This window comes from Gymnoscopelus braueri (genome assembly GCF_963280865.1).
Source record: "Gymnoscopelus braueri genome assembly, chromosome: 11".
NCBI classification, from domain to species: Eukaryota; Metazoa; Chordata; class Actinopteri; order Myctophiformes; family Myctophidae; genus Gymnoscopelus; species Gymnoscopelus braueri.
This window is the reverse complement of record NC_137613.1, coordinates 3,029,697-3,043,567: the sequence shown is the minus strand read 5'-3', so window position 1 is coordinate 3,043,567 and position 13,871 is coordinate 3,029,697. Positions and strand designations below refer to the sequence as shown.

At 42.7% G+C, this 13,871-nt stretch overlaps 1 protein-coding gene and 1 pseudogene across 2 annotated transcripts in view; both read right to left on the bottom strand.

Moving 5' to 3' along the window:
• Window positions 1-13,871, bottom strand: part of LOC308094999 (NACHT, LRR and PYD domains-containing protein 12-like) — a 518,863-nt gene that overhangs the window by 464,300 nt on the left and 40,692 nt on the right. The gene's annotated exons all lie outside the window — the stretch shown is intronic.
• Window positions 10,228-13,871, bottom strand: part of LOC308094784 (glucocorticoid-induced transcript 1 protein-like) — a 30,008-nt pseudogene continuing 26,364 nt past the window's right edge. Inside the window, exons 7-9 of the transcript XR_013935112.1 lie at window positions 13,092-13,302; window positions 12,115-12,235; window positions 10,228-10,815 (exon numbers count right to left, since the gene is read on the bottom strand). The product of XR_013935112.1 is annotated as a glucocorticoid-induced transcript 1 protein-like (transcript). The remainder of the gene's footprint in view (window positions 10,816-12,114; window positions 12,236-13,091; window positions 13,303-13,871) is intronic.

Here is a 13,871-nt window from a genome sequence, read left to right as displayed (position 1 = left end):
CACACACACACACACACACACACACACACACACACACACACACACACACACACACACACACACACACACACACACACACACACACACACACACACACACACACACACACACACACACACACACACACACACACACACAGCAGGAACAGACATGGAGGGGTGGTGTTATGTAACAACCGGTTTCCAAGTTAAATGATGTCATGCAGCATTGTGTTGAAACATTGTTCATGTTTAATGTTTATATACTCTCTCTATACTGAGAAGTCTGTCTGTCTGTCTGTCTAACTGTCTGTCTGTCTGTCTGTCTGTCTGTCTGTCTGTCTGTCTTATAGAAACAAATGACACTGTCTGTCTGTCTGTCTGTCTGTCTGTCTGTCTGTCTGTCTGTCTGTCTTATAGAAACAAATGACACTGTCTGTCTGTCTGTCTGTCTGTCTGTCTTATAGAAACAAATGACACTATCTGTCTGTCTGTCTGTCTGTCTGTCTGTCTTATAGAAACAAATGACACTGTCTATCTGTCTGTCTGTCTTATAGAAACAAATGACACTATATGTCTGTCTGTCTGTCTGTCTGTCTGTCTGTCTGTCTGTCTGTCTTATAGAAACAAATGACACTGTCTGTCTGTCTGTCTGTCTGTCTGTCTGTCTGTCTGTCTGTCTGTCTGTCTGTCTGTCTGTCCTATGAAACAAACAACACTATATGTCTGTCTCATAGGACCACAATGGAAACAAGTCCCCAGGTCTTTCTTTGTTATCCTTCAGCCTAAATGTCTGACTATACCTCTGTGCTGTTTACATGTTTGACTAAGTATTCAATCAATCAATCAATCAATCAATCAATCATAAAAAACGATACCAAAAACTACAAAAATGTCTCCCTGCTCAGCACTCAGCATCAAGGGTTGGATTGGGGGGAAAGTAAGTACATCAAGCTGCCTCATGCTACTGAAACAGGAGATAGGTTCCTGTCCTATGGGCCTCATGCTACTGAAACAGGAGATAGGTTCCTGTCCTATTGGCCTCATGCTACTGAAACAGGAGATAGGTTCCTGTCCTATGGGCCTCATGCTACTGAAACAGGAGATAGGTTCCTGTCCTATGGGCGTCATGGCTTGTCAAGGCTTACTTATTATGATTACCTTTAACTTTTAATTTGTTTCTGATGATAAACTTGTGGTATTGGTTCCTGAAGGTGTAGTAGCCGTTGTGTTCCTGGGTGAGTTTATCCATCAGCCACTGGTTGTTCACCAGCCTTCCCCAGGCCCCTCCCTCACTGGCTGGAGGAGGGCTGCCGGCATGACTCCACAGGACCTGAGACCTCTCTGGGCTTTCCAGAGAAGAGAATTCCAAGCTATGTGCTGCTATGTATGTGTAAGCTATGTGTGTAGAAAGGAAGAATGAGGAGGTAGTCGGAGCCATAATCCTTTATAGTTTCACTTGCACGCACGCACCAGAGACAGAGTTCTTTTGGATCCACACCCTAGAAAGTTTACAACCTTTAAGGTCTTAATGAAGATGTTGACATGTGACTGTTGTACTCACCTAAAACCTTCAGAAGCAGGACGGTGGTGAGTGAGGTGGAATCGTCCCCAGCAGAGAAAGCTCCCGTATCTTTGTCCGTCGTCTCCATCACAGAAAAAGTATAAGGGGAAAGCTCATAGTGTGGGTCCAACGACTGCAAATGTGTGGACAACATTTATTTAGCATTTATTCAAAGATGAGAGGCCATTAGTAATCACTTCTGAAGACATACCTCTATGTCAGGTGTTTTTCCTCATTGTTTTTGCTGATGGTTGTCCTATTTTTATTTATACAAATAAGTGCTAAAAGAGTGACTTTGAGAGCTTTTATACCGTACAATGTGAGTCAATGAGGAGCATATTTTGAATGATTAATTTCTAATCAATTATTATTTTAGATTTATTGTCCACCTTTGGAGTTACATCATGGCAAGGTAACTACACAACCCAAACCTCTACCAAAGTGGTCTTGCCCTTTAACAAAGGAATATTATGTTATTGGATTCACTGGGTTCTGCGCATCCCATGAACGCCTGCACATCACCAGCATCCTAAAGATCCTTAATAAGAAATAAAAAAATGAGTTAGGTAAGGTTGATCCTTAAACTTCACCCCAGAACACATCTTCTCCCTGTTCCTTTTATTACCATCAAGTGGCTCAGAGTGGAGGAGAGAGTATCACATTAAGTACAATTTTTAGGTACTTTTACTTTACTGCAGTATTTCCAATTGTCTATACTTTTACTTTTACTCCACTACAATTATTTGAAAAGTTTAGTTACTAGTTACTTTGCAGATATACATTATTATATTATAAAACATAAATTAACCACTTCAGCCCTATTTCATACATAGGCTATTTGAAAATAGACGATCTACAAGCCCACAACACTGTTGTGAGCTTGCAAATCTGCTATTTTCAAACATTTTTGTACTTTTACTTTTGGTACTTTAAGTACATTTTGATACCAATACTTTTGTACTTTTACTCAAGCAAATTTTGAATTCCGGACTTGCACTTGTAACAGAGTACTTCTACATTGCAGTATTGATACCTTTACTTAAGTAAAAACATTTGAGTAGTTTTTCCACCACTGCCTGCAAGCCTTAAGCCTCATTATTGTAGCTCTATGGTTCACTTCAAAGCAGCTGGACGTCATTATAACCATTTATTATTTGAGTTGGAACACGTTCCTTTTACAGTGGCCATGTTGTTCTTTGATATTTTACTTGTTTAGTCCATTAAAAATGTATGAATGTATTTATGGTTGATTATATCTTTCTCTATGACTCTGCTAACACACAGAGACCACAATGGAAATGAGGTAAAGCTTAAGCTTTGTCTTTTTTTTAAATCCTTTTCACACCCGTCCTTGGTTCTGGTGACTGATAGCCTCGATCTCTAGGCTTTTATTGTTTAGTTTTGCTAAAAAATAAAAGCCTGGACCAGCACGTCGGTGTACCCGGTCCTTGACCCGGTATAGGGAGTGTTTCATTTCCCCAACCAACCAGAGTGCAGTGGGCGTCGCTCGTAATGTTGTGTTGACGGGGGCGGGGGCTGACGGACAGATCGGTGAACCAATGGGACCAGGCGCATTCTCTCCGCGCTGATATTAAACCCGCCCCTCTATACAGGAAAGCAGGAAGGCTAGTGAGGTGACTGATAATGTCCTCTAATGTGTGAGGGGGCCGTGTTTTTACAATGACCTTTTTCATTTCATTTTTATCATTTCTTTGGAAAATGAAAATGAATCTACCCTTCCTCTTCGCCTTGCCTACTTGTTGTTAACTAGTTGTACGAGCTCTTGTTTTATTGGATCTTGTTTATTCGATGCACTTATTTGTTTTAGCTCTTGCTCATTTGAGTTTCCCATTTGTCTCATCTGTTTATGAAAGTCTGATATATTGCACTTTTACCTCAGCGCTAGGTACAGTATATGCTCTTAGTTGCTTGTTTTAGAAGAGAATGCACTTCAGACTTCTGGTGATTAGTAGTTTCTTTCCCTACCTATGTTGAATGCACTTATTGTCAAGTCGCTTTGGATAAAAGCGTCTGCTAAATGACCGTAACGTAATGTAATGAATATAACATGGTTAAAATAAAGTTTGAAGTTACAATGGGTTTGTATAGGAAGGGGGCGTGTCTGATAAAATGGTTATTGATATGGATAATTGTATGGAAAATATTCAAAATAAAGTTTGGATCCCAGGCTAGAATTCATCAGTAGGTCCTAAAGAAGCCTCATGCAAAATGTGGCGCTTTTATCAGCTTCATATCATATATGAAGCTGATAAATATATAAAAAAATAGGGTTAAAGGGGAATACCACTCATTTTCAACATTGAACTATGTCTTTAATACACCTTAGAACTGTCAATAAGAAAAAAGGTGTATTAAAGACATAGTTCAATGTTGAAAATGAGTGGTATTCCCCTTTAAGGTACTGGACTATAGTGTCAGACCCTCACAACAACTCCAGAGTTCTACCAAGTGGACAAAACAACCAAATGGTTTTATTGCCATTTCTGTGCATGAACTTTGACACTGCAGGTTTCTATGAGCCGTTGATGATGTCATGGCGATGATGTCATCAATGTGCTCTGATCACACCGTCATAGTGCTGGTTTGTCCTTTCATCCACCCACGGTTTCTATAGCAACACATAATAACCATGCTGACACAGCCTCAGAATATGACTCTTAACAGTACCGCATACGATCGCTGTTGCCGGGTAGAAAACTTGTATCTCCATGTATTTCGGTGTATGTTTTTGTCATATAAATCAATGCCCTAATTCAGTGGTTGTCAAATGTTTTTAATTTCAAAGACCCTTAACTCTTGAGAGTAAAAATGGTTTGGTACACTCTCAAGAGATAAGGTAACTAAGGGTCTATTTGGTTCCATTTGGTTCCAGTTGTACATTGTCAGAGTTAAAGACCTATAAGGACCCTCCCTGGACCCCACTTTCAGAACCAACTGCCCTATTTTATACTTCGTCGCTTGACAGTGTTGTACCAAAAGTAGCAAAAATATGTGCATGTTCAAATAATGTACACTATACTTAAGACCATTTTAAAATGTCCTAATCTTTTTAATACATTTTGGAAAATATAGCCAATTTAAAATGGAGGTGCCCACTCTCCCTTGGTGGTGCCTACTCTCCCTTGGTGGTGCCCACTCTTCCTGTATCCATATTATACTGTACTCATAGAAAACCCCCAAAAGAAGCAGAAGGGGAACATGGATGGATCAAAGATGCAGTGAGAAGCATTCAGGAGGACAAACACCATTGCTGTATTATTGCACACATCTAGTTTACCAGCGTCATTGTATGCATCATGTGAGACACCCGATAAGCTAATCAATATCTCTTGATAAGAAAACCACAACATTGCATTGATCCTCTTTTTAAAGCCATATATATATATATACAAAATAATGATGAATGATGAGCATCAATGACAGAATTCCACAAGCACACAAGATATCAAAATAAACTTTTAAACTTTTTTTGTTGTGATTATGCTTTTATCTCTTGAATTGTTTCGATGAATAAAACTGTGGTGGGACTGTGGTGGGGTCATGTACATGTCGGGGGGGGGGGGGGGGGGGGGGATGGTTTTGTTTCGTGGTTGCCTAGGAACGCTCGCCAACGATGACGTGCCGACAGGCGGTGACAAGGACACGAGTCAGTCGGCGAGTGCATCAAAAAGATTTTAAAGGTCTTTTTAGGTTTTAGTTATGCTTTGGGAGGCAAATGACTGAATTACTGCATGTATGAATGTGTTTAAGCTGCTGAAGTCTCATGGAATGCGTTTCAATGGAATTGCACTGATCACAGTTTAATCTGCAGTTATCACAACAGTCTTTAGGTTGGGACCTCAACTACAGTCAAATATAGTAGAGCTCAACTCTCCTCAATGTGGTGTCATCCACAATAATAATGTGACAATGTGACAATGGGACCCCCTCCCCCCGGAACCATTCCAAACACTCGCTTTTAAGCCTGATATAATACTTCATCGTACAACAGTGTCAGGCGTCTGAAAGTCGCAAATCTACAAGCTCAAAACGTTGTCGCGTTACGCCGACTCGTGAGCTGGTAGGATCGGCTATTTTCGACCCCCGTCATTGGTTTACGGATTACAAACCGTCTCTGTCGGGTGGAAACCTCCAAAACTGTTACTTTTCAGGATTCAAATAAATAAAATAGCAGAAGCAGCAGATCGGAATGTGGTGGTGATCTAAAACGTGGAATGTTTTTGGGGGCAGAGTCTGAAATGGAGGGAGGGGGAAATTAATTGGAATATAAATGATACCGTATGACCACCAATTGAAAGTCTTCTCTGTCAAGCTGCAGATATTATTCGTATATTTATGGACATACATTCCAGATTACCTGAGTATTGGATTCCCAGTGAAATACCTGAAACGAGGCCATATGTGTACGCTGTACGTTTGTTGTCTCACACAGCCAGACAACTATTCCACAATATCCCAATGCTAAAGTACATAAGAGTCTGGAACTACACCTCCTGAATGTTATATAGAGTCTGGAACTACACCTCCTGAATGTTATATAGAGTCTGGAACTACATCTCCTGAATGTTATATAGAGTCTGGAACTACACCTCCTGAATGTTATATAGAGTCTGGAACTACACCTCCTGAATGTTATATAGAGTCTGGAACTACACCTCCTGAATGTTATATAGAGTCTGAACTACACCTCCTGAATGTTATATAGAGTCTGGAACTACACCTCCTGAATGTTATATAGAGTCTGAACTACACCTCCTGAATGTTATATAGAGTCTGAACTACACCTCCTGAAATTCAGGATCCTCTTTACTCCCGGATCATTTTCAGAGCTTCCGTTGCTCCAGACTGTATGATGGAAACATTTAAACATTGTGGGAGGCAACAGTCTGGTTTGTGAGACGATACCGTTTTGTGCAACAAATTGTGGCCAAGTTGATTGTTTTCCATTTTTGTCTGATTTTTACTGTCCGATTGCATTCTTAGTTTGTTGTTGTTTTCCTTTAAAGAGAGGGTTCAGAAATGTGACCTGGATATTGTAAACATAATCCTACAGCAGTTTCCTTCCTGTTAAAACGTTCATAACACAGCAATACACAGTTGATTCATTTTTTCCCCGACTTCATTTTTTTCTTAAACAAGCGTTTTTTCTTTTCTTTTCATAGAGATATATGTGTATATACTTATAGAGAGCTTATTCATACTGTGGCTGCTGGAACAGAACACAAAACACATCATTTAATCTTAAACATACTACCAGTTTTTTTTTAAATGCATGCCCCCCCACACCACCCCACCCCACCCAGACCCCAGCCCCTCCCCTAACCCCTCCCAGTCGACAGTAGCCTGTTCCAACTCCTCCTTTATGACTAAATGAAGGCGGCACTGGAACGCCGCCGATGATTGGAGCCTTTTTATTTAATGTGGAAATAGCCTCGTTCACAGCCTTCACTCACTCTGAGAAAAGCCTGGTGCAGAGAGTGTCTATAGGGGGGGGGGGACTTCCGTCGTATGCATTTCCCCCGGAAACGATATTTTCCGACCAATCACAACACTCGTTTCATTCACGGAGAATGTAAACAGATTTGTAAAGTGTCAACGTCATGTCCTTGGGCGGTAGGCTACTTCCACCAAATCCCGGTACTTCCGTTTTAGACACTCGACCGGCTAGGTCTTGCCCAGCGTGATAACAGGGTGCAAGGCAAAAAAAAAACAACAACGCTTCGATGACAGATCATAATTTTTTGCCTTGCACCCTGTTCCATGTTAAGGTAGCTCTCCACCAAACAGACATACTACAGATTACTACAGAGTGGCAGTCGAATGAAGTCGGCAGGCTGAAAACCCACCTCTTCAGGAAACACTACCCTGACCCTTCCTCTTAGCCTTGCCTACTTGTTGTTAATTAGTTGTACGAGCTCTTGTTTTATTGGATCTTGTTTATTTGATACTCTTATTTGTTGTAGCTCTTGCTCATTTGATTTTCCTATTTGTCTCATCTGTTTATGAAAGTAGGTAGCTGATATATTGCACTTTTACCTTAGCGCTAGGTATACTCTTAGTTGCTTGTTTTAGAGGAGAATGCACTTAGGAAGGTGATTAGTAGTAGTTTTGTTCCCTACCTATGTTGAATGCACTTATTGTAAGTCGCTTTGGATAAAAGCGTCTGCTAAATGACTGTAATGTAATGTAAAGTCGGGAGATCAGTCGGTTGGAAGGTGGGTAAAAACAAGTTGCTGAATGCACCTGAGGGCCGACACCCATGCAAAAAATAGCCTATGGCTTGACTGAGCATACTCGGACGGCTTTCGCGACAGTGTACCCGCCGCCCATTCAACAGCAGATTTTAGGCAACAGACGCTTTCCATCGCTTACTGCCGCCGACGACGTTGGTGCGGCGGAGAACTACCTTTAAAGAAATAGGCTCCCAGCTGCCTCCCAGTGCCTTCTTCATTCAGTTATGTGTGTCTTGCTCCTGAGACGCACCGGACCAGAACCAGCCTGATTTAGGCTGGAGGCCGCGGTGGAACCATCCCTTTAAAATCGTCCTTTATAACATGTGAGAGAGCGAGGGCTTCTGTCCCCGCAAAGAACTGTGTCAAAAAAATATGCAGTGTGCCACACAAACAAAACACGTGGAGATGTCCTAGAGGGTTGTTCCCAAGGAGGCAGAAATCCAATGCAAAAAAAATAAACAAATTAAAGAGGCAGACCACCGCACAATGCAACAGAATAGTAATAATGCCTTCAAACAACTATTTTGACAACTTTTGTTTAAGCAAACACACTCTCAATCTGGGAACCCATTTGGTTTTTTAAAAAAAAGGACAAAAAGAAAGAAGCAGGAAGTCGGTTTGGCTCCTCCCCTTTCTAAGTCCACTTCCTCCCGGGTGCTTCTGTGTTTGTTCCCATGGCTCAGTAACCGGTGCTGGAATTAAAGCTCTCTTCCGGGATTCTCTCTCAGCCTGCTGGTTCCTATTAACACATTGACTGCCTGAGATTAAAACATGTTTTTCATCCCCATGCCAGCATTTTTTTTACCTTAAATTGACGATCTTTGGAGGAAGCCGTGGCGGAAGCCACGTTGTAGACACGGAAGTAAACAAAGCCGGAACAACTGAGCAACATTTTTTTTACCGCGATCGGCCATTTTGTTGCTATTGCCCGTTTAATAAGGCTCCTTTGCACCACAAAAAGAAGAAATCCGAGCGAGTTGTGTTTTTCTACAACTCATAACATAGGAGTGGACAGAAGTGATGTGTTTTGGGATGACCTCACACCCGTCCATTCCTTCTCTCAGAGTCAAGGGGTCATTCCTAAGTTGTGTTAGAGTGCCCTCTTGTGGAAGAAAAAAAAGCAGATGTTGCTGTTTCACCTTCTAACGGTTGCAATATAATATAATCTCAATACAAGTGAATGAGGTTTTGTAAGGACTTTAGACTTGATTTAATTACCTTAGGAAACCTTTTCATAAACGCTATGTTTTCCATGGCTAGTTTAAATGTTGTTAATAAAGGCTGTTTGAAGGCATTAAAAGGATTATTTTTGCATTGTGCAGTGGTCTCCCTCCTCAAGTTAAGAAATATGCAGGACAGAACATTAACCACTCAAACCCTCCAGACTACGCTGTACGTCCCAATAGCGGAAAATAGCCGATCTACAAGCTCACGACACATGGCGTCACCAAAGACAACGGGAAAGAAAGACTCCCACACTTTGGATTCATTTCCATCCTGTGTCACGTGGGTTCAGGAGGCCAGGGGTGCATTCAGAGGAGGTAACACTCTGAGAGCAGAGAGCACCCCGGGGTGCTGCTCAGGCACCCACAGGACAGGACGTCTCTTAACTCATTAACCCATTAAGACCGGGGACGCATCTGTGTCATTTTAGGTAGCAGATCTACAAGCTCATAGCGCGGCACAGCACTATGAGCTATCTACAAGCTCACGAAGTGAGCTTGTAGATCTCTTCTAGATCTTCGTAGATCTCTTGTATAGATCTGAGCTTGTAGATCTCTACGCACGGTGGAGTTTGTAGAGCGGCTACTTTCGCTCCGAATGCTCGCCAAATCTATTTTCGCCGAAAGTTGGCCAATCAGAACAGGACGCTGGGGTTCATGTGGTTAAAGGTGGCTACGTCTTTGTGATTGTTTGTCATTGTTGTTGTTGTTGTTGTTGTTCTCGTTGTTGTTGTGTTGTTGTTATCAGGACATTGTTACTACGTCATGCAGAGACAGACAGAGAGAGAAAGACAGAGAGTGATCAGATCAGATCTTTACGACTATGAGAACTAATTGTACTTCTTTTCACAGGTTGTGGGTTTGATTCCAAAAAGCTACGACTCTTGTTTCCAGATAAAAGGAGAGACAGAGAACCTGATTTGGGACCTTCTGCTCAGGAGGAGGATCTTTATCTACAGAAACCCACAGAATATCAATATCGTCTCTGTCGGGTGGAAACCTCATATGTCCATAACTGTAACTTTTCAGGATTCCAATTCAAAAGTATCAAAAGTAGCAGATCTACAAGCTCGAAACGCATCGCTTCGCACCGCATTTCGAGCTTGTAGATCTGCAACTTTTTTACTTTTTGATACTTTTGTGATACTTTTGTGATACTTTTGTGATACTTTTGTGTGCCGCTGTAGTATGATCAACTAGGCAGGGTGTTAATTTACGAAAAGAATAACGCGAAAAGTATATGGATATAAGAGGTTTCTGTTGGACAGCGATGACTTTCAATATATTTCTGAAATAGCGGGGAAAAAAGGTTTCAGGTTCTGGAGGAAGGTTCTGGCTTAGAACCGCTCATAGTCTAAATGAGCCGAGAGAGAGAGAGGGGGAGAGAGAGAGAGAGAGAGAGAGAGAGGGTGGGGTTGGAGGCGGGCCGTGGGGGGTTGATTGGTGGGCGGTGGGTGTTTTTTTAAAGTAGCGTTATTGGCAGACAGGGCAGAGGCCAGCTCTGCTGGGGGTTTTAGCTGATGGCCAGGCTGTCTGTCTGGACCAGCGGAGTCTCTGGGGGGCTGCCAGGCTCCTCGGGGGGGTCCTCTGTGCTGGTGCTGGCGGAGGCTCCTCGTCGCTCCTCCTCGGAGCCTTCCTCCTCCTCCTCCTCCTCCTCCTCGTCGGGCTCGGAGGGCGGGGCCAGGAGGTGCATGGCGCCGGGCAGCCTGACGGGGCAGAACGCTGAGCCGGTGGGGATGAAGTTCACCTTGTTCTTATCAGGACACGAGAAGAGGACCGACGAAGAGGTGGACTGTCTGAGAGAGAGAGAGAGAGAGAGAGAGAGAGAGAGAGAGAGAGAGAGACAGAGAGACAGAGAGACAGAGAGACAGAGAGAGAGAGAGAGAGAGAGAGAGAGAGAGAGAGAGAGAGAGAGAGAGACAGAGACACAGAGACACAGAGACAGAGAGAGAGAGACAGAGAGAGAGAGCTTGTGAGCTGTTTTGACAGGAGAAGGATGTCCAATGGAATATAAGCACCGTAAGGACTACTAATCATATTTGTGTACCCGTAAATAATGATAATGAACTTTATTTGTACAGCACCTTTCATGACATGAAATGCAGCTCAAAGTGCTTTGCAGAGCAAGAATACAATTACATAAAAAGTACAACTAATTTAACAATAAAGCATAAAAGAAAAGCAAAAAAGGCAGTGACTCAGGCAATACAGTGAGGACAACACAGAGATTTAAAAATCAACTAAAAGCAAGAGTGAAGAAGTAGGTCTTGAGCTGTGCTTTAAAGCTATCCACAGAGGCTGCCTGTCTTATGTGTAATGGGAGTTTATTCCAGTCCATTTAGAGCTTTATAAACAAGTAAAATAATTTAAAAATCAATCCTAAAAACAACCGGGAGCCAGTGTAGTGAAGCTAGAACTGGAGTAATATGTTCTCTCATCTTAGTTTTAGTTAAAACTCTGGCTGCCGCATTTTGAACAAGTTGTAATCTGTCAGTTGTTTTCTTTGACAGGCCAGAGTAGAGTGCATTGCAGTAATCAAGACGAGAGAAAACAAAAGCGTGGATCAACGTCTTTGCTTCGACCAACGACAGATAGGCTCTAATTCGCGTAATATTTCTAAGATGAAAGAAGGCCATCTTAACATGATTAATGTGTGTATTAAAATTCAATTCAGAATCAATAATTAACCCCAAAGTTCTTTACTGTAGTGTTACTTTCTACAGTCTGGTTACCAAGTCTACTTAGAGTAGAACTAAATAGAACTACTGCACATATCAACAGAGAAAGTACCTTTAAATACATCTGAAAGACTGCTGCTACGTGTATTTAGCGTAAGAATGGTTGCTATGCATCTCCAAAGTTTTATACAGAGTGAATGCAAAATCTTGAATTTGTTTCAAAAGCTTCATACCATGTTAGCGTAGCTTACATGTATAATATAGAACCATTTCTAACAGAAAACGCAACATGTTTTGTGGTTTGGTAAGTTAGCTCTAATTGTGATTCTTTACACATTTATTTATGTCCTTTTAATTGCTCATACCTGGTCAGTGTTGTGTGATGTGAACAGAGCTGAGAGCAAACCCATACAGTACCTGGTCTCCTCGAAGGCTTTGATCTTCTCGCAGCCCTCTGGGGGCTCGCGCTTGAACATGTAGGTGTTGTTGGGTTTGGGCGACGAGGCGAACTTGGGCAGAGGTGAGCTGCTTCCACTGTCTGTGTGTCAGAGAGAGAGAGAGGGTTTATGAGAGAGAGAGAGAGAGGGTTTATGAGAGAGAGAGAGAGAGAGTTTATCAGAGAGAGAGAGACAGGGTTTATCAGAGAGAGAGAGAGAGAGAGAGAGAGAGAGAGAGAGAGAGAGAGAGAGAGAGAGAGAGAGAAGAGAGAGAGAGAGAGAGAGAGAGAGAGAGAGAGAGACAGGGTTTATCAGAGAGAGAGAGAGAGAGAGAGAGAGAGAGAGAGAGAGAGAGAGAGAAGAGAGAGACAGGGTTTATCAGAGAGAGAGAGAGAGGGTTTATGAGAGAGAGAGAGAGAGAGAGGAGAGAGAGAGAGAGAGAGAGAGTTTTATCAGAGAGAGAGAGACAGGGTTTATCAGAGAGAGAGAGAGAGAGAGAGAGAGAGAGATCGAGAGAGAGAGAGAGAGAGAGAGAGAGAGAGTTTTACAAGGGTAAAATCAGGCATTACGACAAAATACATTTTAGTCGACTAAATCAACTGCAGATTTAGTCGACTATAATCTTATGATATTTAGTCGACTAAAACTAGACTAAAACTAAAACATTTCAGATGACTAAAATATGACTAAAACTAAATGGAATTTTATTCAAAAGACTATGACTAAAACTACATCAACATTTGCTGTCAAAATCAACACTGGCTGGGTGTGTGTGGGTGCTGGCTGGGTGTGTGTGGGTGCTGGCTGGGTGTGTGTGGGTGCTGGCTGGGTGCATGTGGGTGCTGGCTGGGTGTGTGTGGGTGCTGGCTGGGTGTGTGTGGGTGCTGGCTGGGTGTGTGTGGGTGCTGGCTGGGTGTGTGTGGGTGCTGGCTGGGTGCATGTGGGTGTATCCTATACCTTTGTCCCGGTCGTAGAGCAGGTCCTCTGTGGAGTAGGGGCTGCCGTCATGTGAGCCCTGTGGGCAGGCGGGGGAGGGGCAGGGCGACAGGCTGGAGCAGCTGCTGGAGCGTCCCGGTGCTGAGGGGGTCTGTGTGTCCACGCTCTGTGTGCTGCTGCTACCATGCTGGGGCCGGAAGGGAGCCCGCCGGCCGTCTGGGACCTCCAGGGCCTACGGAGAGGAGAACCACACACACACACACACACACACACACACACACACACACACACACACACACACACACACACACACACACACACACACACACACACACACACACACACACACACACACACACACACACACACACACACACACACACACACACACACACACACACACACACACACAGGGGAGGTCAGTACGTTTAACACACTCCCCACGGAGACATCGTTTGTTTACATCCAGGTTGGAAAAAAAACATCTGTGGATCGTCAAAAAGACTCAAAATAAGGTAAAATGTGTTAACACCTACATAATAAAGCTAGTTTCACGTAGCCGGATTTCCAACCCATACCCTCGCCCTGTTTAAAACCACCCTCAAAACCCACCTCTTCAGACACACATTGCCCATCTAATTCTAATTTTAATGTTTTTGTTTTTAGCCTTTTAACTAGTCATTTTCTTATTAAAATAGTTTTTGTTTGTTTTGTTTTGTAAAGTGACTTGGTGTACAGAGAAAAGCACCATCTAAAATTGGATGTATAATTATTATTATTCCCTTGTAATGTAGTTGTAGT